The following is a 26,344-nucleotide window of genomic DNA, read 5'->3' as shown; positions in this document are numbered from 1 at the left end:
TGATGACTCCATTCATTTGTAGGGGTTTGGAAGTAAATAATGGAAGGGAAAAACAGAGGAGTTGAAGAGGTGAGTAAAGTAGATAGGGAAAGCTAGAACTTCCAAGTAGAGAAACTGAAGGAAATGCATTTAAGGGCTTTTAGAGTTATTGGGGAGTGGGGAAGGCAGGGAGCCAAGATAAGCCACTGCCCTTAGTATAGCTTTTAGTGTCACTGGGGACTGCCCCTTGAAGAACAATGGGGTGAGTCTGTCAGTGGGAAAGGAAAACAACTGCAAGCTTGTCTTAGATTTGTCCCATACTTAGAGCAAGGGGGTGGAACAGACAATAGAGATCTGCTGAAAGAATCTTAAAAGTGTTCCACAGAATGCCCCCAACTGAAGGAAGGATCTCAAGAGAGCACTTGGAGTAGATAGGCAATGACCAGACTCAAGAAACCCAGCAAACAAGTTCCCATTAAAAACCCTACAGAGTTTACAAAAAAAGAGGCCGCCATAAGAGATAGCAAGACTTAAATATCTATTGGGCCAGGATGGCACAGAGCCACCCAGCCACATGAGAACTAGCACCTGCCTCCGTCTTTTCCTCCTCTCTCCTATATCATCAGGAAGTAAAATCACATGTCTTGGGGCAGAGGACATAAACAGGCAGAGAGAAACAACTGGGACCATCCACCCCTCCCTGCATGCAGGCTTCTACCCTGCAGCCCAACTAGGAGAGAGGAGAGATTTACTACCAGGTCAAGTTGGAATTTGTGTATTTCACAAGGTAGATATAAGCCTTAAATGACTGTATGAGTGTTACCTAAAAGATAAAGTTTTTAACACTTCACTAATCATAATCATTCAGTATGGTTTTACTCTTTCCTAAAAATATAAAATACAAGTATTTCACAAAAGCTCAGAAAAATAACAAAAGAAAGGGCCAAAAATGCCCACCATTCAGATTTAACATTTCTTGTACTTGCTCCAACACTGTCTCTTTCGAATGGCTGATAATTTTGTCATCCAACAGGGCCCAAGAACTTCTAGCCAAAGAGGAGATGGAACCTCAACTTGCCCCATCCACAGAGTAAGTTCCTGACTTGTCCCAGAAAAGCACTGCAGGATGTGTCGGTAAGAGGCACGGGCAGATTTATCAAGCAGAAACAAAGTACACACTCAGAAGGGAATGTTGGCACTGAAAGGGTGACATGCATTATGGTCTGGGGTTGAGGGTTTTTAGGTGATTTTGGGGTGTCTTCAAAATGGATGATCTAGACTGTGTTTTCCTAAAGATTATTATGTTACCTGTCAGTGGGCTAGATTAGAATGCAAACAACTTGCATGTGTTTGAAGTTAAGAGATACGGTATACAATTAATAGTGTTGTTTCCTTGAGAGTGGAATTTTTTAATCCATAGCATGAGAAGAAAAGTGCAGGCTCAATTTCCAAATAAAGGCATGGGCCCAAATTATAGGCTTATTGCATCAGTTAAGACTCTTAGGAATTTTTAACTGAGTTGCCTGGAAGGGTAAAAAGAAAGGATGGTAACCTTGGGTGACTTTGTGTCCTAAAGCTGTATTTTTCTGAAAGGTAAAATTCTAAAATTACAATTTTCCTTGTCTCCTTTCTACTTATCTTTATATTTTTCTGTCCTACTTCAATTCCAAATTCAGCTTGGAATCCATTCCTTCCTTTCCCTCCTCTCTTCCCTGATGTTCACATTGACCTTGGTAGACATTTCCATGCATGTTTTCATAATCTCATGGGGTGTGCATATCCTTTAAAAACCCCAATGAGTGAATGGATGATAAGAGGGAAAAGTGGAGGAAAGGGAGACAGTTGGAAGACCAGTGTAGTGTCAGGTGAGGATGATTGTCTTGCTCATGGTGGCAGACACATTCACTCAGGGAGAGCACGGAGAAGAATGAGTTCTGTGTGACCTGAAGAAGCCACCAGAGGTACTGTTTACCACACAGGAAGCAGAGCTTGGAGAAGATATCCTCCTTCCAACCCTGCACTCGCCTCTGCCCGAGAATTGAACCCAGGACCTTGTGTATGCTAGGCAAGTACTCTACACTGAACTACACCTCCCACAGAAGAAGAAATTCCAAGTGGCTTCCAATTCCTAGCACATTCTACACACACACATTTGGTATTCCTTGTCTCATGCCAGTGATTCTCAACTGGAGGGGATTTTACCCCTGGAGACATTTGACTATCACAAAAGCAGTGTGCTACTAGCATCTGATAGGTAGGTAGCAAGGTTGCTGCCTGCAATACACAGAACAGGTCCCTGAAGAAGAATCATTCAGCCCCAGGAGTCAACAGTGCTACAATTAAAGAATCTTGCTTTTAGCCAATGCTAACTGCAGTAAGGGTTAGCAATAGCAACCTTTTTTATTTTGCAAGGCTGTTAGGAATCATTTTATCAATCCAAGCAGGATTAAAATTGTGAAAAGGAAAAAAGAAGTGTGGCCAAGAGATTAAACCCATGATTTTTATATAAATAACTATAATTCACCATGTAAGAGGTGATTCAAAATACAGTGAACTTTAAATTTTAAAAAATGTATTACAATTAAAGACACAAAATACTCCCCCTTGCTTCAAACACACTTGTTCTTGGCACTTTCTGAAGCAGTTCTGGAATTCTTCTTTCTTAAATGTCTTTACTAGATGTGATTAAAAATATATATATACAGAAAGTGTTACTGCTATGTGGCATCCAATGGAAAGGCAGGATCGTAAAAACTATGGTGTGTCTTCATCCACCTTATTCACTGGATCTGGCACCTTGTGACTTCTGTCTCTTCCCCCAAATCAAAATGACCATGAAAGGCAAATGTTTTGAATTGACTCAGGACATCAAGGCAGCCACAACATTACAGGTAAATACTGATGGATCTGAGGCTGCCTTTGGTCAGCTGGGCCAGCAGCTGGAAAGGATAAGTGGATGTGGAGAAGTGAATTGAAGGAAAACCTTGAATCAGCTGGCACTTCCACCTCCGTTTCTCCTTCTCACTCCAATGGTATTCATAGAGTAAAGGCCACTGGTTCACTCTTCCAAATTTCAGGCTGTTTTCTTTTGATCTGCTCTACTCCAGGACGATGGGTAAAAGTGGGCTCTGAGAACTCAATTCCAATTTAGCCATGTCAATACCATGCAAACATGCAGCTGATGTGACTTTGGGCAAGTTACTTTGCCCCTTTGAGTCTCAGTTTCCTCATCATCAAAATGGCAATAATGTTAGTATCTACCCCATAGTTGTCAGGATTAATGGAGGGGACACAGGTAAGGAGAGCAGTACCTGCTATGTAGTCAGTACTTGACAAACCTTAGCTATTATCACTGTTGCTTGTGATTAAGATATAGTCTAGAACTGGTATTCTTTCAGAGGATTCATTGCTTGACTTTGACTTCAGCCAAGAAACTCTAGCACAACTCAGTAAGCAACTCACCACCAAAGACAGAGCTATTAAGAGTAGGAAAGCAGAGATCAAAAGACAATTTACACTGAAATTAATATTTTGGTGATGACAACAAAGAGGATTAGGCTGAGAGAACCACTCCTGCAGCTGAGTAGTTTTATGACCTTGAACAAAGTCACAGCCTCTGTCCCAGTTCTCCTATCCATGAAAAGAGGGAAATGGACTCTTTTCTTCCCTCCTGGGAGGCATGGGGGCAGACCAAAGGTAGAACTTTTAAGATGTGAGAGCTTTTTGAGGCAAAAATGTTACCATGCTATTAAGCGATCTTCACCTTTTATAATGTTTTTCCATCTCCGTGATGAGAGATGTTCCCTTTAAAGAGCTGCGGGATGTAGATCAACAGTGCCGGGATTCTAAGGTTGTTTCTCCCTCCTGGTGTCAGGTACCGATCAGCGAACAGGTCTATGAAGAGGGACTTCTTCCCCACTTCTGTTCATAATATCCCATGCAGGAGCAGCAGCCAGAGGTGACAGCAAAGGCTCCCAGGAAAATTGCTGAATCTATCAAGAAATAAAATGTACCTGATGGTTTACATATTAAACCATTTTGCCACTATGTATATCCATGTACAGACCCAGAGAATGGTTAGATGATAAGATCTTGCCCAGTATCCTTCAGACTATAAAGCCTTAAGACAGCCTCTCCTTCACCTTCCTTTCCTCTCCAACAGTAGAAGCCACATGCCTCACATTCTGCCATATCAAGAGTCTCAGAAGCTAAAGTGGAGCAATCAGTCCAACCTAGCCATTTTTTAAATGTGGACACCAGAGTTCAGAGATGTGAAAACCTTGATCAAGATCACAATGTCACAGTTAAAGTTAAGTGCAAGGACTGTAATCTATCCTACTTAATGCCCTTCCCTAGAACCAACAAAGACACTTGCCATTGAACTTTGTCTCTCATACCCACCCCCTTTATGCTGTGTCAGGATGAGAAATTCAGAGCCTAACTAAAGACCAGGTCTTCAAAATGTGCTGATTGATCCCACAGAAAGGCTGTATTTCAGTGACTCATTATTTAGCTATATCTTCCTGTTGCCCAGCAAAATCCATCATAATTGCATTCTCTTCACCCCTGTCCCTTTTCTCTTGAGTGGAGATGAATGTAAAGACTTTCTATACCTCTTTCCTCATGAAATATGTCCTTGGGCTAGAAGATTCCAATTACATCTTTTTGGCGAAGTGTTATCTATTAGAGAAAGGTTAAAAGAAACGGGGGAAAAATGAGTACCATCTGTGACCTTGAACTTTCTTTTCCCAGATGCTCTCTTCCATAAAAGTAGGCTTTGGGGCAAATATCAAGGGTCCACTTTCCAGTGACTCTGCCAATCATGACTGGTGACCCCTAGTCTTTCTAGCATCTGCCATGCAATCAGTTGGGCCTAGCCCTCCACCTTGAACTCTGCAGGCTTCTCAATATGCTTCAATGCCAAGAAAAAGAATCTGCATTTTCTTCCCTTAGTTCCAGCTTCTTTTCTGGATTCTTTTGTCTTGTTGCCAACTCATCTCTCAATTTACTTCTGTGCCTATCTCTCTCCTCCTGCCTGGTACTGATGACCAGAGACTGCTACCCAGAACTGGTTCTGTCAAATGTACTTCAAATATTTTTTATTCAAGGACTCAATAAATAGTTACTGAGTGTTTGCTAGCACTCTGCTAATGAGTGTTTGTCTTGGTCCAAAATACCACAGACTGGTAGCCTAACAAGCAACCATTTATTTTCTCACAGCTCTGGAGACTAAGAAGCATGGTAAAATTCTCATGAGGGTTCTCTTGATAACTCACAAACAGATGCTTTCTTGCTGTGTCCTTATATGGTAGAGAGAGATTTCTCTCACTCTTACTCTTCTTATAAAGCTATCAGTCCTACTGGATTAGGACCCTTCCCTATGAACTTGTTTATAATTACATCATAAAAGCTCTACCTCTAAACACAGTCACATTGACAGTTATGGGCTTAATGTATTAATTTTGGGATGGGAGACAATTCAGACCATAGGGGATACCCAAGTATAAGCAAAACAGATTTAGTCCCCATCCTCCTGAGCTACTTAACCTTTGTCAAGGCATTTAACCTCTTTGTGCTTCCATTTTCTCATCTATAAAATAGATGTAAGTAATAATCATTCCAATCTTACCTAGCCATTGTGAAGATCAAATGAGCTCATCTATCTAAAGCCTTTGATGGAAGGCTCAGCACAGAGAAAACATCTAATATATATGTTGTTATTATCATTGTTGTTATGATTTGTATAAAGTTGGACATTTACCAAATAATCACAAAAGCAAGGGTAAAATCCCACATAGTTCAATGAAAGAGCGATGCACTGTTTCCAGAGGGGTCTGACAAGGAAATGTATCCTCCATAAGGAGCTCAGGGAAGACTCCCAAAAAGTGACCCTTGAGCTAAGATCCAAAGGAAAGTTAAAAAGCCACAGGCATGGAAAGGAGTGGAATGGCTTCTGGGCAGAAGAAACAGAATATGCAAAGTCTTTGAGGCAGGAAAGTACGTGATGATTTCTGAGGACTCCAAGGAACATACAGTTCACACAAGAGAACATGGTGCAAAAGGAGGTTGAGCCTGGTGGAGTGCTTTAAGGAGATTTCTTTATCCTAATAATGCTGGAAAGTACTATGAGATGTAACAGGCAGAAATGACATTATTAGAATGGCATGTTTCAGAAAAAGTAAAGCAGTGTGGCTCTGCTGTGCAGCTACAGGACCTGCACACACAGTGGCCTTCCATTTGCTCCCTGGGTTCAATTCTCTTCCATAGCTTTGGGTAACAGCCTAACTGCAAAACTACTTGTTTTGGGGGAAACCATGTGGCCTGAATTAATGACAGTTTTGTCTTGTCCCTACAAAAAACACATACAACATATATTGCAGTTTTAAATATATATATATATGGCATCTGCAATTCTGAGGCATAAGATTTGGAAGGTAGCCGGGAATTTAGTTCAGTGATTCTGCCACCTGCCTCGAAAGTGCAAGGTCCTGAGTTCGATCCCCAGTACCAAAAAAAAAAAAAAAAAAAATTTGGAAGGTAATAACATTACCCATTCTCATAACAGATAATGAGCCTCAAATTAAACACAACTTTTGCTTAACTACATAAAAGACTCAATAAACTCCCTTACAGAACATCTTCCCCCTTTGAAGAGATAGACTATGAGTAGCTCCAGTTAGAACCAGATCCTATCTAATCTTGTATCTTTGGGGGCCCTGGCAGGAAACACAACCGGACACATGGCTCAAGGATCTTTAATGAAGGAGCTATTCACAGAGAAGTGTGGACAAGCTAACAGAGCCCAGAAGTAGTGTTGTGGACCACAGAGACCAGCAATGCTGGGGAGACGTTGTCACCCACCTAGCTTTCAGGATTTCAACACTCCATAGTAACACTGGCCTCAACCTGATTTTCTTGCTGTCCTCTTCACTTCTCTTTCTCTCAACCAAGTGGTAACATTTGGGTGTCTTAATAAGGGAAAGTTCCTGCTTTCATGACCTGCATCCTTCCACACTCCAGTGTTCAAACTCAGATCTACATCCGCCAAGCTAAGACTAAATTTATTTCAATTATGTCTTCTCAGAGACTCTGAATAAAAGCCCATTTATCTCAAGTGCTTGGTTCTCACAAATAAAAATCAACTTGACTTTCAGGTTATAGAACCATCCAAAGACTCTCAAAAATCTTAAAAGCAGAGTATAAAATGATGTCTTTGCTATGTGCTGTATCTATCTTCCTCTAATGCAAAGAATGCTATTGATTTGAATAGGAAGAGAGAGAGGAAAGACAACTGGAAACATCTAGGGATTTCTAAAAGTGCAAATACAATAATTAAAAAAAATACTATCCTGCTACATTTTTAAATCGGAGGGGTGACATTCAAGGGAAATACAAGCAGCTCCACACTGGCCCTCCCTTCTGGTAAGCATGTTCAATTTCATTAAGAAGTACTGTACAATGTGTTATAAGTAAGCTGTTTAATTACTATCCCACTCCGGTCATGTTTCCTAAAGGGAAATGGTCAATTGTCACTGTGGCTGAATTAGAATGATCTCAAAACTTTGAGAGATAGCTGATTCCTCTAATATGTTTGGATTTTATTTCTTTAATTAATTGTAACTTTTTCCTAATAGGTTGAAAGTATGTGATGCAGGTGGCCTTGAGGTTACCCATAGAAATTAAAGGTATAGGAAGCAGTTTCCTTGGTTATCCTTCACCCTTTCACATGGGACAGGATAGCTCCTTCTGGACTTCACTCTTCCATGAAAGCAAATGAGTCCTATTCAACAGATGAAGAACTGGGAACTGCTCACCCCTACACACTCCAACACCTACTCTTGGCCAAGGAGAGCAGACTCTTGCCATTTAAGTTGGAGGTGGTAGGCCTTGGAAACAAACAACGAAGCATCTTGAATCATGGCCAAGTTGCTTAGTTGGCCATGAGATAATTTCAGCAATCATAGTTCATATGCTTATTCATCTTATAAATGAAAGTGAGTACTCTTTGACCAACATCTTTCCATTTGCCCTACCCCAAGCTCCTGGAAGCTATCATTGTATTCTCTGCTTCCGTGATTTTAACTTCTGTATCAGTCAGTGCTTACTAGAGAAGCAGATATAATACAAGATATAAGAATTTAAAAGATTGTCTTACAATGGCCACCCACAGAGTGGGTTGTGGAATATTGCAAAAGGTCTATCTGCACACTGGAGAGGAGATCTAAAGGATCCAGTTGAAGGCCTGGAGCTCCATGTACTGTGCAGTGGGAGGCTGAAGGGTCTATGATAGAAGATCGAAAGATCGGGGCTGGAAGCTGAAGAGTCTGTGCTGGAAGCCAGGAGACAGCATCCAAGGTGAAGGTGAAGACTGGAGCTCCTCCAAAGAAAACAGAAGCGAGCCTTCCTTCTTTGTTTCCCCTTTATAGCATACTGGTGACAATCCTTCCTAGGATGGGTATTCCATACCCAGAACTATGCTGAGCCAATTTAGTTCAGTGTTTCTTACTCAAGTTGATACAGTCAATCAACTTATCACAACTTCTTTTCATAGATTTCATATATAGGTAATGCTACACTGTATAGTGGTAATATGCATTATTTATCTTTCTCTGTGTGATTTATTTCACTTAACATGGTGACCTCCAATTTCATTCATGTTGTCACAGAGGCAAAATTTCCATCTTAAGGCTGAAATTCTCTCTCTCTCTTTCTCTCTCTCTCTCGTTTTCTCTCTCTGACACATATTTCTCTATGTATGACATTTTCTCTCTCTATATATGCATATATATATTGCATTTTCTTTATCTTTTCATCTGTCAATGGACACAGGTTGTTTCTTGCATTTTGGCTAGTGATTATATTGTACATAATTCTGCAATGAACATAGGAGTATGGACATTTCTTCCAGATACTGGTTTCATTTCCTTCAAATACACACTCCTAAATGGGATTACTGGATTATATGGTAAATTCATTTAATTTTTTGAATAATTCCCATACTCTTTTCCATAATGACTATGCTAATTTACACTACACCAACAATGAATAAAGGTTTCTTTTTCACATGATCTTAGCCAAAAGGCCGAGAAGTGATAAGGGTTTCTTTTTCACCAACACATTTTATCGCTTGTCTTTTTTAAAATAGCCATTTTAACACTTGGGAGGTAAAATTTCATTATGGGCAGGCACTGTTTTTTAAATTTCCTAGAGTTTTAGTAATTTTCCTAGACTCAGAAGAATGTGAATTCCATCTCAGAAAAGCCCAGAAAACACGTTCTAAGTTGAGAAGCTGTTGAGTTTTGAACAGAACATAGGACACAGGGTGGCAATCCTCTGATCACTAGGCTAAGTATATTTTTACTATAAAGTTTTATTTATTGAATTATGAGACACTTACATTTATGTCTTTCATTTTTCAGGTTAGTCACCCTTTCCAAAAATGAGTATATTAATTAGGATTCTCAGTTAAAATATGAGATATGTGCATACCTGCGCCTGCGCGGGTGGAGGGTGGGAGCAGTGCAGGGATGCTCCTGGCAGGTGGGCCTCGGGCGTGCAGCTATCATTCCCGCGGGCCTCGGAAGTTAGTGCCAGTGAGGAGGCGGCAGCGCCAGCGTTGTGTGGGACCCTGTGGTGTAGGAAAATCTTGTAGAAATGTCTCTCTAGCCATCGCTTGAAGATTTGAAGGTAGACAAAATAATTCAGGCTCAAACTGCCTTTTCTGCAAATCCCGCCAACACAGCAATTTTGTGTGAAGCTTCTGCCCCCATCTCACAAGATGTATCCCAAACTGTATCCTGAGCTTTCTCAATACATTGGGCCTGAGTTTAAATGAAGAAGTACGTGCCCTGGTCTCTGGAGCACCAGCTCAGGGATAATTGGTAGCAAGACCTTCCAGTGTGAACTACATGGTGGCCCCAGTAATAGGCAATGATGTTGGAATTCATTGCAATGATGTTGATGTATATGGATCAAGACGGAAAAATTGGGCTCAGGCTTAAATCAGTAGATAATGGTATATTTGTTCAGCTAGTCCAGGCTAATTCTCCAGCTTCATTGGTTGGTCTGAGATTTGAGGATCAAGACCTCCAGATCAATGGTGAGAACTGTGCAGGCTGGAGTTCTGATAAGGCACACAAGGTGCTCAAACAAGCTTTTGGAGAGAAGATTACCATGACCATTCATGACAGGCCCTTTGTGCGGACAATTGCCATGCACAAGGATAGTACTGGACATGTTGGTTTTATCTTTAAAAATGGAAAAATAACATCCATAGTAAAAGATAGTTCTGCTGCCAGAAATGGTCTTCTCACTGAATAATAACATCTGTGAAATCAATGGACAGAATGTCATTGGATTGAAGAATTCTCAAATAGCAGACATACTTTCAACTTCTGGGACTGTAGTTACCATAACAATCATGCCTTCTTGTATCTTTGAACATATTATTAAATGGATGGCACAAAGCATTATGAAAAGCCTGATGGATCACGCCATTCCTGAGGTTTAAAAGTCTTGGTGCAAGAAACAGCTGAACTTCTCCATTTCCCTTCTTTTGCAACTTCTGCATTATGCACATGGAGCTTTCCTAGAGCCAGGGAACATATGCTGCATGAGGACCTTTCTATCTTACATCATGGCTGGGAATCTTAACTGTTTCATCTGATACCTTCTTCATTTTTCAAGATAGTTGTAGCCTTATCCTGGTTTTACACATGTGAAACTTTCAGAAGATTTACTGACTTTCCCAGGATAGTTTCTCTACTGGAAACCTGATGCTTTTATAAACCATTGTGATTAGGATGACAGATGCAGGTTTAGCTTTGGTTGAGAACCAGTCATATTTCTCTTAGGTAATGTATAGTGCTGCTGATATTTAGTTCTGTGATATCTTTGCATTTTTAACACTCTACCATAGTATATTTAGTGTGACTGCCTCTAATATTTTTAAGTTCTCTTGTATGTAAAACACCAATTAAGTTACATTGGTTTCATTCCACATAAGCATTATACAGTGTATGCAAGTTGCAAGAGATTATGATGATTGTGTTTAAATTTTAACTGCCTTCACTTAATATGCTTGACTGTTGCCTTAACTATGTTAAGCATCTAGAATAAAAGCCAAAATATAATTATTGCTGCCTTTCTAAATCCCAGAATATAGTTCTGTATTAAACTGAAATGTACACTAGCCCAGAACAGCTTACTGATACTTACTGAGCTATAACATAGATGCTTGTAGTTGAGATTTTCTAGTCATTGCATAGTGGAAAATTCTTCTAAAAGTTGCCAGCATCCCTTTCTGAAAAACAAATTATTATATATTTCATGTGAAAATTTTTATAGTAGATAGGATAAACTTTGCACTCTTTTTCATTTGTAGATTAAGTAGGATAATACTTAATTTTGGATTTGAATCTTAACCTGTAGACTAGCTATTTTGGGATGGCCTTAGAATGTTTTCCTGTTAATTCGTTACTAATTCCTCCCTGTGAAAAAAAGACAGTGATAGTTTGACCTGACTTTTATTTTCATTTTGTTTTATGCTATCCAATTAAACACCTAAATTTTTTTTAAATATGAGATATGTGGAGATTGAGTTTATATTGATGTTTGCAGACTTTTTGTGAGGAATTGGTTCATACAATTGTAGAGGATGATAAGTTCTACAGTGTACCCGCTACAAGTCAAAGAGCCAGCAAATCCTGTGGTGTACTTCTAATCTAAGTCCAAAGGCCTAAGAACTGAGGACAGATAGTATAAGTCCCAGGCCAAGTTTGAAAGCCCAGGAACAAGGCTCACTGATGTTCAGGGGCAAGGGGAGATGGGTAGGTCCACTGCTCTTTTTCCCTATTTAAACTCTCAATAGAGTAGATGATACCCACCCATAACAGAAAGAGCAATCTTCTTTACCCAGACCACTAACTCAGATGTTAATCCCTTCCAAAAGCACTCTCAGAGATGCCTGGAAATGTTTTACCAGATGTCTGGATATGTTTTAGGGCAGTCAAGTTGACATATAAAATTCACCATCACACTGAGTTTCTATAAATTTTGATACCATTTCCATTGTCCTAAAGATTGACCTAGTTTGTTGATAGTAAGAAGAATATATATATATATAGCATTCTCTTTGGAAAAATACACGAGATTTCTTAAAAAGTTAAACCCATACTACACTGTGAACCAACAATTCCACCCTAGGCATTTACCCAAGATGAATAAAAAATTTGATTTTAAAAAAGTGTACAACAATATCCATAGCAGTTTTATTCATAATAGTCAAAAATCAGAAACAAACTCAAAGTTAATCAATAGGAAAATGGAATAACAAATTGTAGTATATTTGTATAATAAAATATTCTGCAGGAATAGAAATAATAAACACCAATGTGGATTAATTTTAAAAATATTATATAGAATGAAAAGAAGCCAGACACAATAGCATCTACTGTGTTATTATATTACCTAAAAGTCAAAAGCAGACAAAGTTTATGTATGCTGACAAAAATCAAAACAACAGTTTCCTATGTGGAGTACAAATATATTAGAAGGAGACATGAATGAATTTAACTTTCTCAGGTAATGGAAATATTCTGACTGGTGTGTTAGTTTCATGGTTAAATTTCTCAAAATTCAAACACTAAATATCTATTTCACTATACATAAATTTTACTTCAACACACAACCCCTCCCTATTCCTCCAAATATATAATATATTAATATGTAACATATATTTATATATTATATATCATGAATATATAATATTAATAAGTGTATTGATAAATATATAATAATATATATATACATTACTTGAAAGAATAAAATCTCAGATAAAAGGGCAGCTCAGAGAGGCGATCCCAACATTTTGGAGTTACTTGCCATTTTGGAGCATTTGATAGTTCAAGAACTAAGGCAGAAAATCTGAGACCCAGAGTTTGAGGGTAATTTAAGTGGGGTGTGAATAGAGTACAGCTTAAGATGGGAGAGAAATTTGAATTCAGGACCCACTAAAATAAATCAGCCCATCAGACACGGAAGCCAAGGTTCAAATAAATGCAATTTCTAATCAGGTCATAGTTATTCTTTCATAGCCCAGCAACCTGACAAAATCAAGTGCAAATTCTCTCTGAGTGAAAATAGTCCACATCCTTAAACTATTGCAAAATTGCTGCCTTTCCATTAAACAGCCAGACATGCTAAATTAGGAGAAATACACAAAAGTCAAAAGAAAATAAATTCAAAATTTTTTTTCTGACTACAAGTATGTAAGTTATAAGACATGATCTTTGTAATAATGGGAATTAATGTGTTCAAAAAATCAAATAAAATGGAAAATGTCAGTAGGAAACTGGAGATCATAAAGAAAAAATCAAATGCAAAAAGGGCTGATACATTCTGTAACACATTAAATCCTCAATAGATGAATTTAAAGCATAATTTTATTAGTGTCTTATTACAATTTAAAGGTACTAAAATTGTTATGCTCAGCTTTTTGCAATACTGGGGATCAAATTTGCCAAACTCACGTGTGTTTGGCAAGTGCTACATTGCCAGTGCTTTTTTTCTTGTTTTGTTGTTGTTGTTTTGTTTTGTTTTTTGTTTTTGTTTTACTTTGAGGCAGGGTCTCACTAAGTTATCCAGGCTGGCCTGCAATCTTTCTGCCTCGGTCTCCTTAGCAGCTGAGATTAGAGGTGTGCACCCACATGCTTGCCAAGAAGTTTCTTTATCTATCTGAGACATTAGCAAGTTTGTACTTAGTCCTCCTCTTCAGGCTCCTTGGCTAATTTAAAATTTTATTATACACTGTTGGACTCTTTTTAAATAGTTAATATTTATGTGTGCTGTGTTCATCAACTACTGGGTCCTTCTGCCAGGTTAACGTATGAAGCCATTAATACCAATGAGTCATTGTTGTTTGGAGAAGCAACGTTCTTTTTTCATTTCTTCTTGCCTTACTGACAAACTTTGTTCATTTTTTCTTGTTTATGCAGATAAAAACAATGTTTATCTATTCTAAAATAAATATTGCTTAACTAGTTATAGAAAATATTCATATATATGGATGCTTTGCTATTTGTTAAAATTAATAGAATTAGATATGCATTGTATTTATCTTTTGCCTTATACTTTCCTATTTGTATACTTTAGATTAAATTTCTTTTCAAACTATCACCATAAATCATGAATTTCCACAAATTCAACTAGTTTCAACTGGCCACTATTATTAACATTATCGTCAATATTTTTGCCCCCTCAAATCACTTCTTTTTATACTTTCTTTGGTGTTCTTAGAAACATTTTTCTTTCTAACAACTGAATGTTCAGGTGCTATCCTTTGTGGTATGTGTGCACAATGGAATATTATTCAGCCATAAAAAGAATGAAGTTCTATCATTTGCAGTAACTTGAATGGAATTGGAGGAAACCGTGTTAGATGAAATGTCATGTACAGAAAACAATACCACATGTTCTGACTTACATGTGGATGCTACAAAGAGAATTTCATACAAGTAGAGGATAGAACAGTAATTACCAGAGGATGGGAAGTGTATAGAAGAGGAGAGATAGAAAAAGGATAATAAACAGGTATAGAATTCAGTTGGGTAGGAAGATTCTAATGTTAGTACAGTAGGACTACACTTGACGATTAACTAAATATTTCAAACTAGCAGGGAGAAAGGATTTTGAATATTCCTAACACAAAGAAATGATAAATGTCTGAAGTGATAGATATACCAATTACGCCAATTTGATTATTATGTAGTACATTGTATACATGTGTTTAAATGTCACACTGTACCCCATAAATATGTACAACTACTCTGTAAAATACATTTATTTTTTAAGAGATATTCTTATTTTCTTTTAGTTTGAGACAGTGGTTTTCAATGCAGCAAAGTTTTTCCCCCAAGAGACATCTGGCAATGTCTGGAGATGCGTTTGCTTCTTGCCCCAAGCAGGAGCAAATTGTATGTGTTTGGGATCAGGTCTGGTACTGGTGTTGAATGGATAGAAGTCAGGTTTGCTGCTGAATATCCTGCAATGCAAATAAACACCGGACCTCAAATATCAATAGTACTAAGTTTGAAAAGTCCTGACCCAAGACACAAATCAAATAATTTCTAACAAATTCTGGTTCTTTTTTAAGCTATAAGAGTTTTAGGGACTAAAATTTGAGAGTTACAGCTGCACAATGGAGTTATTGATGGATGAGAATGCTGTTATCACTGCTACCAAGCTGATAAATAGGTTTTAAAGGTTGAGTTCAAGTTTGAAACGTGCAATGTATCTCCTCGTATCATTGCACACCATCTTTCTTACATAGTTTTTCCAACCACCAGGATTTTCTCCTGTGTTGACTAAAGCATTCTTGTGATCAACTCAAGATGGATCTGTTCAAGCTGGTTTTCCCATAACAGTTCTTAGAGTTCATGCAATTTTTGCTGTCCTTTCCTTATCTTTGAAAGAAAAACAATTACAAAGTCAACATTAAGAAAATTTTTTATTATCCATTAAGAAATACTGTCAGATCTTCTTGGTTGGCAGTTTCTTAGTTATAAAAATAGTTATGAGGGCTGGGGATTTAGCTCAGTGGTTTCCCCACCTGCTGCCCAAGTGCAAGGATTCGAGTTTGAGCCCCGGTACCAAAAAAAAAAATAGTTATGAAATTTTGTTCTGTTTTTTAAAAAACAAAAATAGTAGTAGCTTTGATCTTTAGAGTAAATAATGGAATATTAGGTACTGATCCAGAAGAATATCAAAACAAAACAAACCCCCTCTCAGATTTCTGATATCAACTCTGGACATTCCTACAAGAAAATGACAGATATTTACAAAATTTCCACTGTGAAGATTTCAATGTTCAAATCTTAAAATATGGCATTTCTCTGTCTTCTGATAGACAGATACTAACAGGAAAATAAGGGGAACTTGAAAACTAATTTCTGGTGCGTTAAACTTTTCAGCCAAACCAGAATACTTACATTTTCATCCTAAATAAGTTTGTCAGCCCCTCTCAATGTGCAAAAAAAAAAATCTATTCACATACATATACATTCTTGCCCAGGTCTTCTGTGTCTCTCCCTCTCTCTCTCTCTCTCCACCCCCCACCCCCTCTCTATCCTTGCTTTCTCAGTCTTTAAATCATTAGAGTCAAGCATCTTCTACAACATGCATTTTAGTCTACCTCAATTTAAGGAGGAAGCAAAGAATCCAGTTATATCCTAATTAACTATTGAAAACTTATTTTAAGCCAGTTTATCTATAATCAAGCCATGACTATAGTTTGGTGCTCTCCCCTGAAAAGATGAGAGAGTTTATCCTTCCAGTGAACATTAATGCTGTTCCTTTGGACAGTAGGTTGCAATGTGACTTGACTTTTCTCAAGTGTTCATTTTTTTCTTCAGAAAATGGAAACAAATCTTCATAAGTTGCATATTCAGCATATGAAAGGGAGAAAACCATAGCTGCATGTGAAAATTACAAAGCAACCTAAAGTAGATAACTATGATATTCAATATTCACCTACAACTTCAGGACTGAGATGACTTTTGCACATTATAGGAACAGAATTATTTTTTAAAAATTAAGGACAGCAATCAAATTCAAGCTACTAATTGCCAGATAGATATCATATCAGTGTGTACTCGGTAATGGGTGTTTACAGAGAAGATAAACCTCCGTTCAATGTATATTAGATATCCAAGAACTGAAATGAGAGGAATAGATGTTTACAAGGTCATCAACTTCAAACACAAGTGAGTAAAACCAACGTTCATTAAATAATTTTGTTCCATGGAGGATGATGTCAAACTAATTGATAGGTAGATGATAGGTAAGTAGGTAGATAGGCAACCTCACTGAATTTTTACAATTGTTCAAGGTAAATTTCAATACTCAGATTTTAAAAATGGGACTCAGGTTGAGAGAGTCAGAGTGACTTGATTTAGAGCTTGAATTCAATTCAACCTTATAGCAGTCAGGTTGTAAAGCCATGATCCTTTACTATGTTAGAAATTCCAGAACAGAATTATACATATGAGAAATGGGCGGGGGGGGGGGACTGTATTCTGGAAAAGAGACGCACATACTAAAATAAATTTAAACATGTGAAATAGGCATAGAAAATTATGCTAATAAGAAAATGCTTTCAATGGGTATGGGATGGCAAATGACTTCTTACATTATTTACACAATTAAATTTGGAATATTAGACTTAATTAAGATGAATAGAAAGTAAAATAATAGGCTTTATATGGAAGTAATGGTAGGTTGTAGAGATAATATAATTCAGTCTAACTTACACTAGTTCATAATTTTACTTGAACAGATTCTAGAAAACCAAATATAATGCTAACATTTATGGAAAAAAATACTTTTAAGTTTTTAGTCACTGATAACATATATATATGCCAACATTTCCCACACTGTATGCCATAGACCATTTCTTTTCAAAGAAAATAGGATTTCAAGATTGAAATCATTTGGAGAAATGCTGATTTAATGTTTATGGTTTATAACTAGATGTCCTCCTAAAGCCTCATGCACTCATAGGTGGAGTTTGGGGGAGATCATTGGATTAGTCTGCTGAAGCTTGGTCAGAGAATGTGGGTCACTGGGGGCATGGCCTGAAAGAGTATTCTCCTCTTGCCTGCCTCCCTTGATCTCCCCCTCCCTCTCTTTCATCTTCCTGCCACCATGTTATAAAGGCACTTTTCCTCAGCCATACTGCCTTGTCTTGGAGCCAGCTGACTGGACTGAACGCTCTAGAAGCTGTGAGCCAAAATTTAATCTCTCTTTTAAATTGTGAGTGTCAGATATTGTTTTTAGTGGAGAGAAAGGAACTAAGATATTTAGCAACAAAGGGAATGTCTTGTGTGTATGTAAATGTAAAGCTCCAAGAATGCAAAGTGGCTGGGATCCCAGATTCCTTATCTATGGGATGCTCATTTCATCAATCACATGGCAGGGCATGTATTCCAAAAAGAAGAGTTCTGGAAATGCTTTTCTATGAAATTGTTGGCAAAAAAAAATTGACAGGAATTAAGAATGTACAAATTTAGAACACTACACTGTTCAACAACTTTCTCAAGTTGTCATATCTTACTTTATTCTTTCACCTTTGTACTGGAGCAAACTTCAGTTATCCACAAAGATCATTAACATAAAATTCTCATTTTCTTCAATATCCTAACCTAACTTCTTTAACCTTCATTAGAATTAAAAAAGCATCTACACCCAGATCAATTGACCTCATAGTTGCATATGGTTTTATGTTTCTTTTTCTCTCAAATTAAAACAAGAAGCTCATTCCTTCTACTTGATTTCATTTTAACAACTTACTATTGACCTTTTGGGAGATATGGGGAAGTCATGGGGAAAGAAGTTTGAAGCTCAGTTGGCATAAGTATAGATTTAAATCTTTTAATATTGATAGATTTGAGGCATGCTTTATGACTTTGATTTTAGTTAATGGGCTTCTCTTAAAGAGTTCAATAAATGATTTGGGATAATTTTTAAAGTAAGCAGATATAAAAGTTCTAAAGAAATGCATAAGGAGATGCAAAAAGATAGAATTTTACTTTCAGACTTCCATATGTGCATCATAACCTTGAAGAGATTCTTTTTCCTCTGCTAAGCATTTTAATAATATATTAATCAGCTTTCCCATCACTGGGACAAAAATACACTGGTACTTTGGTTGTTCAGTAGTTTGGCCTCCTTGGACCACACCTGCAGAAGCCTCTGAATACCTGGATAGTTGAACTTGGAACAGCACTTCCTTAGGTGGCCCTAAATGAGAACACACTGGAGCTTTCCTCTCAAAACAAAATTTTTCAAAGGAGTTTACCCTTTTATACTCTTAAGCCTATAATGGGTGGGGCCTGGCCATTTCCTGAGATCCCTTGAAAGCATTTCTCCTACTGTCATAAAGCAAAACTCTTCTTTTTATTGCTAATCTTTTCAGTAGTTATGCTCTCCTTGGCCTCTATTTATAGATACTTCTTTTCTGTCTAAGACGCAAATTTTTCAAATCACTCAGCTGTGCTTATTGCTTCTGCTTGTCACTATAGAATGGGATAAAAAGCAGTCAGAAATACCATCCCACAATCTGAACATTGGGCTACCTTGAAATTTCTTCTCCCAGACCAATTAATTTGCCACTTTTAAATTTAGCCTCACACAAACTCTTAGGACATGGAAAATATATGAACAAATTCTTTTCCAGAATAAAATATGGCTGGCCTCTAGTCCAATTTCATATAACATCCTTGTTCCCATCTGAAACTGCATCAATGTTCTGGTCTTCTGAGGACCCACCAGTATCTCCCATCAATCTCTGTTTACATCATTCTAAGACTTCTCTGGCCAACATCTCCAAACCTTTCTAAACGCATCCCACAAATCATTTTCAAAAGATTTTTTAGCCACATGGTCAGATACAGTCGCAACAATGACCCCACTCCTGGTACCAATTTTGTATGTTAGTTGAGTTTCCTATCACTAGGACACAATATCTGACACTTACAGCTTAAAGGAGAAAATGTTTAGTTTGTCTCATGATTCCAGGAGTTCGGTCCATGGTCATCTGGTTCCAAGGCAAAATCAGCATGATGTAAAGGTATAGTAACAGAAAAAGCCTCACTTTATGGCAGCCAGAAAGCAAAGAGGGACGAGAAGAGCTGGGTACAAGAGGACACCTTTCTACCAGTGACCCACCTCTTCCACCTAGTCTCTACCTCTCAACAGAATATTCAGTTATAAACTCATTAGTGGATTAATCTACTGATTAATATAGCAGCCCCATCTCCAATCAACTTCCAAAAGTCTTACCTCTGAATATTTGAGACTTTGAGGGGTACATTTTAGATCTCACTCATGACAGAGGACAATTGGCAGTTGTTTTCTGTATTACACAAGTAAGATAATGAGCAGAATTTCAGAATAGAAATGTCCATATAATTGGGACATAAGTTATGGTTTATCAGAAAAAAAAAATCTCTCTTCCTGGAAATTATTCCAGGCAGTCTAGTATCATGAATCTGATTATAGAAAAAGAAAATAAAAGAGGAATGAAGGGACTAACATTGATTAAGCACCTACTATGTGCTAGACACATTACACCAATTGCTTTCCTAAAATTTTAACTCATATCCCAACCTTGCAATATAAATATTATTCACCTTATTTTAGACAAAGCTGGGATGATAGAGCTACTGTTTGCCCCTACCTTACTTAATTCTAGAGCCCACATTCTTCTGATATAAAATACTGTCTCTAGAGCAAAGGTAGTCTTAACTTTATTTCCACTTTACTATTTATAATGAGAGAAAGAGTTCTACTCTCCTCTGGAGACATTATGGGATATGACTTGAGAAATAAAAACTGCTTGTTTTATAAAAGGAAAGAACATGTCAAAATTATCAAAGGTACTTCAGTCAGGGTGCCACCAAACATAAGGGTCTAAACTTAGCCAAGTTATTCAATAGACATGTAATGTCCCTAGATAGTGTAGATTCTGCAATGAAATTAAATAATCCTTGCCTCCAAGGAACTTACAGTATATTGGAAAGACACAGGCAAGTCTCCTTTTGCCAATAAACACCAAGAGAATCTAATTCACAGTATGTAGGGCCAAATGGGATTTGATTTTTTATTGAAATATTTGATTGACACAGTAAGAAGCACAAATCTAAGGTATAAAGTGCAATAAACTTTTAAATATGTTTACATATGTGTAGCCAAAAATGTGGACAATTTCCAGCACTCCGGAAAGGACACTTATGCCCTTGCTAAGCAACATCATTCCCAAAAGTAATTACTGGTTCTATATCTATTACCATAGATTACTTTTGCTTGTCTGATAGTGGATAATGGACTCAAACAACAAATGCTTTTTTGAATCTGGTTTAATTTTTTCTCAACATTAAATTTATGAGATTTATTCAAAGTGTGTATAGCAGTAGTTTGTTCTTTCTCATTGCTGTGTGTTATATAAATGTCACTCAATTTGTTTATTTATTATACTGTTGGTGGATATTTGAATTATTTCCTGTTCTGTGTTATTATAAGTAATAGTGATATAAGCATCTTATACTTGTCTTTTAATGAATATGAGAATTGGAATTTCTAAGTAATAGAATTGACAAATGTTTAGCTTTAGTATGCTTGTAAATACTATTCCAAGAATATTGATACAAGGTCATTTTGCCACTGTACAAGCTTACTAGAAACATATGAGAGTTCCAATTGTTCTACTTCCTTCTCAACCCTTGGTATTGTTAGTTCCTTTAATTTTAGCCATTCTAATGAATGCGTAGTAGTATCTCTTTGTGATTTAAATTTGCATTTCTCTAATAACTGTGGGAAATGGTAGAATTCAGCTATCTAGTTGTAAGAATAGATCACAAGAAGTTTGTTAACTAAGAGAATTAAGTTGTTTCTGGGAAATTCCACAAGTCTGTTTGTTAAAAGAATGCCAGAAAACTTTGAGACCTTGTAAAAGTCTCACAGTAGAAAAACAGGTTTTCCTAGTTTTCTTATTTACCATTTTCTGGGATCAGAGGACTACTACCCAATGACTCTATGGGTGGTAAGAGAGACATGAGTCACTATGCACATCTGTGATGTTTATGGTGGGTGGTGGGCTTGATTTTTGGCTAAAGTCATCCTGCTCTCTTGATACTATCTGATAAGAAGAGGGCTGCAGTGTGCTCTTTGATGTACAGGTTTGGTGAATGGAAACAGGGACTTGTGAATTCTCCTGTAGCTTTTATGAGTCACTTAAAGTCACTGGTTATCATCAGAGGTGAAAATTACAAAGACAATAGCCAGAATAACTAAGCTGCTTTCCTACATGTATAAAAGCCTTGCTTCTTCCCTTTGTGATTGTCCAATAGTGCCAGAGGAATTAAACTGCTGTTCGTCCCCCAGGCTGTCTCCTTTTCTTTCTTTGAAAGTCAGTGCTTTCCGGGGTCTCCAGTTTCCCTCTAGAGAAACCAACAACAAATAACCAATGATGTTAAGCATTTTTTCATAACCTTGTTAGCTACTTGGATTTCCTTTTTTATGATCTGCCTGCTGAAGTCCTTTGAACAAGTCTAAGGCAACAAGCCATCTTTATTTACAACTTTGCATTCCATAAGATTTACTAAAAGTTACTTTCCTTCTAAATAGTCCTTCCCCACCCTTAATTAATCCCTATACCAGAGCCCACCTCCTACACCCTCCTACGCTCTTCACTTATTGTGAAGAACTTATATTAGTTAGAGATGGAAAACTATATTTTAGACTCAATAGTAAAATCCAATTCCATTTTAAAACTGAAATAGATTATGACACTTCAGAAGTGTTCATCTCTGCCTGCTTGTTCTTTGCTTAATACCCATTTCACATCTCTATTACAGCTCTGTGATTTACCATCCTGGATAAAAGAACCGAGTGTATTTTCTATCTCCCAGCATGCTAGAAATATGGCATTACATATATTTAAAAAGCCTAAATCACTGTGAGCCTTGCAAAAAAAATCCCAAGTATTGATTTAAACTTGTCTTTTTGCAACATGCCTCCCTGCACACGCTGGTGAACATAAAGTGACCCATAAATATTCTGGAAAGACCACTCATTTTCTATTCTTCTGTCATCCTGAGCTGCAGAACCATTCTTCCTCTATGTGCTCCCAAGATTTCACTGGCAGGCTGGCAGATGAAAGAAGAAACTTGCTGAAGTGAACTGCTGCAGACTGTCTGCTGACATTGTGATTGGATTCCCCCTTTACATGATTTCTAAAAGTAATAATAAGTAATGGTTTATCTTCAGAGCATCCTTCTTCCAAAATGGAGGATTCAAAGAGGTTCTGGAATTAATTAACTCATTAATTCCACAACAGCCTTCTGAGGCATGAAAAAATTCACCGCTATAACTTCTGAGAACGATTTGGGGACAGGTCATTGGTGAGAACCAGATCTGATTGATGCCAAAGTCCACACTCCAGACCACCACTCTCTACCAGAAATGAATGTTTGACAAGCTCTATGATGGCCTAAAAATGTGCTGAAGAATTTTCTTTAAAAGATCTTACAAAACAGAACAAGTAGCTTAAGAAGGAGGTGGAAGGTCATAACCTTTTTATTATTTGATGTTTGTTATCCACTATATGTATTATTTGGTTTTCTTTTTCTAAAAAAAGTGGTAAGCATATTTTAAGGAGTTTCCTGAACTATGTCATTTAATTAAAGAAAAAAAAAAGGCTAAATTTTCTCTGAGCTCAAAATTTGTGTTTCATCAGGGCATTATTTGATCTTCTTTGGAACATACTAGATGTCTCACCCCATATCTCCTGACTACATTTTTTACATATCCTGTGGGTTTCTTACATGACAATTACAGCTAAAAATATGCTTGCTTCTGCCTACTCCCAGTTTATTATTTTTGTAAGTGTTCACATAACATCTTTGTTCGGAAGAATTTGCATAGGCCTTTATAGACCTGGTTTATCCAAGAGATTTATTTATTGATCACAGATCCCTCCAAACCTTGCCAAGCAGAAAGACAGACATGTGAGCAAAGTGTTACCATACAATCAAGGGAATACATAATTAAGGCATCTGAAATACACTTTGAGGACAGAAAAAAAAGTCAAATAACACAGTAGAGAGAGAAAACTGTTCATTGAAGTGACATTTGAGCTCTGTCTTGATAAGAAAAATGGAATTTTCTGGTGTTAAAGAGGAAACAAGTCATCCCAAGCAAGTACTGTGATTACAAGGGTGTTTACCATATAAATAATTCATTAAGTTCTTTTGATTTTGTTTTGTAGTTTTGTACTTACATTTATTTTTCATTGTGAAAGCTTATAAAACGTCGAGGTCAAAGACACATCTCATTTTCCAGGGCCTCTAGGTGGACTGTGGGAGAGCTGAGGCTGGAAACATGCTCCAGGTGCCTCAGCCACAGCCCATCACATGTGAAGGATACACATTTCACCGATTATTGTGATGGAAAAGTCACAGTGACTATGAGGAGATCCAGGTTGTTTTCAGAGAAGGATGATGGGCATGTAGGGAACCTTAGAAAGATACCAGGGGAGGTGGGATGTCTCCCAACTGCAATCCTTATTTCTCTAGCTTTCATCCAGAAGTCACTATCACAACCTCCTGAAGCTGTGGGTGACCTTAACAAGGACCTCTTCTCAGGGGAAAAGTAATGAGAGCAGCATTATCCTGGCAAAGAGAGAACCCTGAGTCTTCCCCGCTCTGGTGTACAGTCACTGGAGTGGAGGCTGAAAACATCAGGGGACTGATATTATCTCAAAAGGAGGAAGCCCCCTTGTTCTAGACAAGATGCTCCTCAAGCTTTCTGCCTCAGAACCCTTGAAATGCTTGCCCCATGGAAACCAATGGAATGTCTCTAATGGCTTGGAGAGGGAAGTACGCAGAGTCCTGTGGTGAGAACAAAACAGCATTTGTACCTCCCATCGATGCCCCCCCCTCCAAGAATGTATAACACAGGTAGAGCCAGGGAAGCTTCTGGGTTCAGAGCTCCCTTACTGCCTACCATTTTGCCTCCTTCATCTGGAATCTGCAAGCTCGGCATCCCAGTGTTTTCAGAGAGGGCTTATATTCAAGAAACAAATGGAACTGGGCCTGGGCCTGGCCTTTCCACTTATGACCTATAAATTATTTCATCCCTCTAGTTCTCACCTGTAAAATGAGGGTAACACCATTTAAATATAAATAAAGTCTGTGGAGCATCTGGCATGGTGTCTGCCATTTAGGAGGGGCTCAAGAAATGGTAGTGTGGTGTTGTTATAATTAGGTGGTATTTATACTCTTTAAGTCTCACAACAAGAATGGCAAAAATTTCCAAAGACCAACATTCCTAACAGTGGTGAAAATGAGGAGGAATTGAGTTCTTGCATATCCTGGAGGAAAGGTGAATTGTTCCATGGCCCCAGGAATATTGGAGCACAATCTACTAAAGCTAAACTCTGTACCTCTCTTGGACCCAGCAATTCTATTCCTAGGTCTCATATAAACCCAAAATATGACACATTCTTACATCCCCAAGTCTAAGGATGGGCATAGCAGCAATCTTTGTAATAGCCAGAAAGTAGAAATGAACCAAAGGCCATCAACAGTAGGAGCCATAAATAAACACAATTACTTACACAATGGAATATTACACAGCAATGAGATTAAAGAGATTACTATTCCATTCAAAAACATGAATGAACCACACTAACCAGGGGTTGAGGGAAAGAAGCCAGACATGAAGGAGAACATCCAATATGCATATATACACACATACACACAATATATGCATAGATATATATACAATTTCAAAAGCATGCAAATCTCAACAGTTTGAGTGGTGAGTCAGGAAGTAGTCAGGAAAGTGGCTCAATCCAGGCCAGACACAAATTGATAATTGGGAAGGGAGGCAAGAGGGGCTTTTGGATTTCTGTAGTATTCTATTTCTTGATATAAGTGAAAGTAGGTGGTTTTTAGATCTGTTCGTTTTGCGATGATTCAGTAATCTTATATGGACATTTTTAGGGTGTCATACTTTAATTTTTTTAAAAAGATTTTAAAAGAGGAAGGGTACCAGGGATACAGGTGCATACCTGTAATCCTACCACTCAAGAGACTGAGGCAGGAGAATTGTCACTAGTTTGAGGCCAGCCTGGGCTACATAGTGAGTTCAAGACCAGCCTGAACTACATAGTGAGACCCCATTTCAAAAAAAAAAATCAATCAATAAATAGGAAGGGTAAAAATATCAATGAATTAGATATATAATTACCCTGATATATTTTCACTTATAAACTCCTTCCCATATAGTCCATTATCTATCTTTTCCCAAAGTCTCCTCATAAAGTCTTTTACTTCTTAACGGTAGTAGTTTGCCTTTAACACTGTCAAGCATGCCTCTCAGTGAGTGACATATGTTAATTTCTTTAATCTTTATAGCACCTTACCAGAAAGCCCATACTTTGTGTGTTGGGTATAGTTCCAATTCATACTTATTATTCTATCAAAATTATTAACAATGCCCATTGCTCTCCTTTTACTCTTAAAAATGCCTGCAATTGAAGCATAAATTACATATTCATTCTGTGTATAAGGTGGATGTCATTATAATCATATTTTTTTAAAAAACAAATTGCACAGTGAGAATTTAGCTAAGTTATCCAAAGTCACATATCTAGTAAGTAATAAAGTTAAAATCTGAACTCAGAATCTAGTTTCTGAACACCAGGAAATACTTTCTTTCTGATCCAGATCTCATTATTCCTGAGATTCAGAAGATTCTTGATGTCTAACTTTTCTTCTTCTGCAACTTTAACCCATTTTCTGTTGTC

General features: G+C 37.5%; 1 pseudogene; it reads left to right on the top strand.

The window, feature by feature from the left end:
* Positions 1–9,633: 9,633 nt before the first annotated feature.
* On the top strand, positions 9,634–10,793 carry LOC101705824 (syntenin-1 pseudogene; annotated as a pseudogene).
* Positions 10,794–26,344: the final 15,551 nt, after the last annotated feature.

The sequence above is a fragment of the Heterocephalus glaber genome, unplaced genomic scaffold, assembly GCF_053883595.1.
Source record: "Heterocephalus glaber isolate CG9 unplaced genomic scaffold, H.glaber_assembly_v1.0 deba00001472, whole genome shotgun sequence".
Lineage (NCBI taxonomy): Eukaryota > Metazoa > Chordata > Mammalia > Rodentia > Bathyergidae > Heterocephalus > Heterocephalus glaber.
Note: the sequence above shows the minus strand (reverse complement) of the source record. Positions and strands in the feature narration are given on the sequence as shown.